Source organism: Macrobrachium nipponense, chromosome 21, assembly GCF_015104395.2.
Source record: "Macrobrachium nipponense isolate FS-2020 chromosome 21, ASM1510439v2, whole genome shotgun sequence".
In the NCBI taxonomy this organism is placed as follows: Eukaryota; Metazoa; Arthropoda; class Malacostraca; order Decapoda; family Palaemonidae; genus Macrobrachium; species Macrobrachium nipponense.
Window position 1 is genome coordinate 12,303,424 of NC_087212.1, and position 4,885 is coordinate 12,308,308.

The following is a 4,885-nucleotide window of genomic DNA, read 5'->3' on the forward strand; positions in this document are numbered from 1 at the left end:
GGTAACGGGCCCACATGTCCAACACCCATTAAAATTGCAGACTTGGTTTTGTAGATACCGATAGTATGGTTTCTTTAAGTTGGATCAATCTGGTACGTTAATACACTGGATAAAATGAACAAGAAATGTGTATTTATATTGAACAGGTTAGAGCTCCTTCAGAGGCTTTGTAATAAGCACCCTGTTAGTTTAGTTTCATAAGTGGAATACTAAATCCGGCTGATTGTATCACTAGGTGCATATCCTATAAGATACTCAAAAGAACTAATTACTTTTCAGGGCCAGAATTTCTAAGAACAGAAATTAGTGAAGAAATTGGAAATAATGATAATTTGATGTAGTAGTTCCTAATCCTATGGCAGATCAAAAAGTAACAAAACTACTACATGAATACTTCTGACACAACTAATGTTTCCCTTTCAATTCAAAGTGAGCATTTAATTGATTTGAATGAAGTGTCCAAATTTTCAAAGTTAATCAAGATTCATATGCTTGTTCTAAAGTTGTACAAGACATTTCATATTTTCACTTGGCGACAGGAAAAACTAGTAATTATTAAGAACTTGGTATTTCAATTGCCCTACTCTTGGTACCGTCAAACTGTCTTTTCCTGCCGTCCAGTCTTTGAAAGATGGATAGTTTACTAACTCCTCCTCCTTCCATATGCTTTACTTGAGCGAAAACGGCGACGAGCAGCGAGGCAGCCCGGCGCCCGTCAGACAGAAGCAGAGACCTAACTCACCTGGAAAGGTTCATATTTGATTCGTCCGACATGCCTGTCTTAAGCTAAAGACTTTATTGGGATCCCTGGTCTACGTCACCCTCTTGTGGACATCTGCCAAAATCCCATCTGCAACGCCTTTGTGCATGGTTCGACAATGGTGAGTACCAAGAATATATAGGGCTTATTTTTAAGGTTATCATTGCGAACTCTCAGTGCCTTGTGTTGCCTATTCAAGTTTTCTGTCTGTCATTTTTTTAATCGTATGAAGATTCGTAAGTTTTTGTGGTCAATATGTTTTATATATCGTATTCTCTTGTCCTTTCAGGTGATATAGCTCTCGGACTAGTAGCCTCTAGCTTATTCATAAATTCACGTTCTTAACACTTGGGTAGAGAGTCGTCTAATACATTAATGTTTCGAGTGGTTATATTTATGACGGATTATCTCCCATATTACGGACCGAGCAAATTTATATTAGGTTTACCGTTCATTTCAGGAAGGTGTTTTTTGGCTTCGGTGTATCGGCCCTTTTATTTTCCTTCCTGATACTGATGTAAACCTCAGTTGCTCAATTGTAAGGTATTTTAAGTGGGTTATTATTCCTATGGGTATATCTTCTACACGAATGACCATGACTTTCGATACTAATCTTCTGAATATTTCTTTACAGACAGCGAGCGAAGCTGAACGAAGGAAAACGCCCTATGATCTACGTGAATTGCCTTGTTCTCCCACAAATTGTTTGTAACTACGTTACTACGTTATTTTGCAATGCTTATGTTTTATGTAACAAAATATCACATTTAATGATATTTTTTGTCCTTTCACCTTTATTAAAACCACAGATTTTTATGGAGTTCGGCTTATGGCGCCCAACGTGGGGCAACATGAAAAAAGGTGCTTAATGATGGTGCAGATGATCCAGTAGAAAGTTTGACCACGACTGGGATCCCGAGTAGTCTCTCATATTTCTATTTAAAGGACATTGACATTTCCTTTACGTCTTTAAAATGAACACCATATTCTTTTGGAAGATTATGATAATAATAATAATAATAATAATAACTAATAATGAATAATAATAATAATAATAATAATAATAATAATGTAATTAAACCATAATCATAGGAGCACTAGGCATCGATCCCAAGATCCTGAAAAGGAATCTAGAAAAACTAGAGGCTGAAGTAGCTCCAGGACTCATGCAGAAGAGTGTGATCCTAGAAAACGGCACACATAGTAAGAAAATGAATGGACTCCTAAGGAGGCAGGATGCAACCCGGAACCCCACACTATAAAAATACAACCCAGTCGAATTGGAGGACTGTGATAGAGCAAAAAAAAAAAAAAAAAAAAAAATAATAACTAGAGGGAGAGCTAAAGAAGGAAACTGAAGGAATGATAACAGCGGCACAAGATCAGGCCCTAAGAACCAGATATGTTCAAAGAACGATAGACGGAAATAACATCTCTCCCATATGTAGGAAGTGCAACTACGAAAAATGAAACCATAAACCACATAGCAAGCGAATGCCGGCACTAGCACAGAACCAGTACAAAAAAGAGGCATGATTCAGTGGCAAAAAGCCCCTCCACTGGAGCCTGTGCAAGAAACATCAGCTACCTTTTGCAGTAATAAGTGGTACGAGCACCAACCTGAGGGAGTGATAGAAAACGATCACGCAAAGATCCTCTGGGACTATGGTATCAGAACAGATAGGGTGATACATGCAAAATAGACCAGACGTGGACGTTGATTGACAAAGTCAAGAAGAAAGTATCACTCATTGATGTCGCAATACCATGGGACACCAGAGTTGAAGAGAAAGAGAGGGAAAAAAAATGGATAAGTATCAAGATCTGAAAATAGAAATAAGAAGGATATGGGATATGCAGTGGAAATCGTACCCATAATCATAGGAGCACTAGGCACGATCCCAAGATCCCTGAAAAGGAATCTAGAAAAACTAGAGGCTGAAGTAGCTCCAGGACTCATGCAGAAGAGTGTGATTCCTAGAAACGGCACACATAGTAAGAAAAGTAATGGACTCCTAAGGAGGCAGGATGCAACCCGGAACCCACTAAATACCACCCAGTCGAATTGGAGGACTGTGATAGAGCAAAAAAATAAATAAATAATAATAAATAATAATAATAATAATAATAATAATAATAATAATAATAATAATAATAATAATAATAATAATATAATAATAATAATAATAATAATAATAATAATGTTCTAAGGGGTCCACAATAATAGAAATGAAAAGTTAAAGGTTCGTGTATAATTTATAAACACTTATAAAGTCGAACCCTTCTCTGGGTTCATCTTCAATCCATCAAAAATGCATTTTTTTTGGACTGGAGATGAACCCAGAGAACGGGTTGGAAAGTTAATAAAGTGTTTATAAATTATACACGAACCTTTAACATTTCTATTATTGTGGACCCCTTAGAACATTGTACAAGCTCTTGTGATGAGAGTTTTCCCAAATAATAATAATAGTATTGGGAAAATATTATTATTATTTTCAATACAACGTTGGTTTTGTACTGAAAATATGTAGTAAGCTTATTCTTAGAACCAGGAGAAATCTATGGATAAAATGTTCAGAGATGAACAAGCTGCTTTAGAAAGGTAGTTTTGCAGATCAAACATTTGTGTAAATTATTCATCTATAGCAGCAGTGTATAGAATTTAGACATAACTTTTTGATGGCTTTCGTTGATGATTAGATCTTGCTGTCAGCCTCTTTACATTATTTATTACTCTCAGTTCCACGTTAGGAACTTTTATTTCCGAATTCCTCATTTGTTTCTGAAATCCCTCATTTTATTTTCTGAAACCCTCTACCTTGCTGTCCAACTCCTCCAACTCTTATCTTATCAATGCCTTGAGAGCTGAATAGCTCATAGCCTAATTTAAATGTTGCATTTTTTGGTAAACAGAGAATTTGATTTATTCTCCTTTTTATAGACCCACGGGTGACCCCCCATCTGCCTCCTTCTGTTGTTACTGTTCAATAACATCTTCCTCTTCCTCTCCTCCCTCCTTCCCTACGACTCTTAACCACCTCGTGAGTCGCCCAAGGGCCCACTTGAAAGTCCACCTTCCCCTTCGAAACATTTAGGCTCTCAGGGCCTACTCTTAGGAACGTCCGTATGACTTATATGATGTCTCTCTCTCTCTCTCTCTCTCTCTCTCTCTCTCTCTCCTCTCTCTCTCTCTCTCTTCCATTCTCCATCTATTTTTCCGCTTTTTGGTCTCCTCCTTGTGTCCAGCTTCTTCCTGTGCAGTCTTCTTTCCCTGGGTGCAGGAAGAAGACTGGACACAGGAAGAAGACTGGACCCAGGAAGAAGACTGGACACAGGAAGAAGACTGGACCAAGGAAGAAGACTGACAGGAAGAAGACTGGACACGGAAGAAGACTGGACCCAGGAAGAGACTGGACCCCAGGAAGAAGACTGGACCCAGGAAGAAGACTGGACACAGGAAAGAAGACTGGGACCCCCAGGAAGAAGAATGGACAGGAGAAGATGGACCCAGGCCAGGAACCAGTCTTTCTTCCTGGGGTCCAGTCTTCTTCCCTGGTTCAGTTTCTTCCTTGGTTCCAGTCTTCTTCCTGGGCCAGTTTCTTTCCTGGTCCAGTCTTCTTCCTGGTTCCATCTTCTTTCTGCATCCAGTCTTCTTTCTGCACCAGTCTTTCTGCGTCCCAGTCTTTTTCGGATCCAGTCTTCTTCCTGAGTCCAGTTTCTTTCCTGGTCAGTCTCCTTTCTGAATCAAGTCTTCTTTCGGATCAGTCTTTCTTTTCGGATCCAGTTCTTCCTTTCTGCGTTCCAGTCTTTCTTTCCTGGATCCATTCTTCTTTCTGTCCATCTTCTTTCTCGTCCAGTCTTCTTTTGCGTCCAGTCTTCTTTCTGCATCCAGTCTTCTTCCTGCGTCCAGTCTTTTGCGGTCCAAATTTTTTCTTTTTCTTTCGCATCCAGTCTTCTTTCTGCGTTCCAGTCTTCCTTTCTGCGGCCAATCTTCTTTCTGCATTCGTTTCTTCTTGTCGTCCAGTCTTTCTTTTGCATCCGTCTTCTTTTGCGTCCAGTCTTCTTTTGCGTCCAGTCTTCTTTGCGTCCAATCTTTCTTTGCCATCCAGTCTTCTTTCTGCG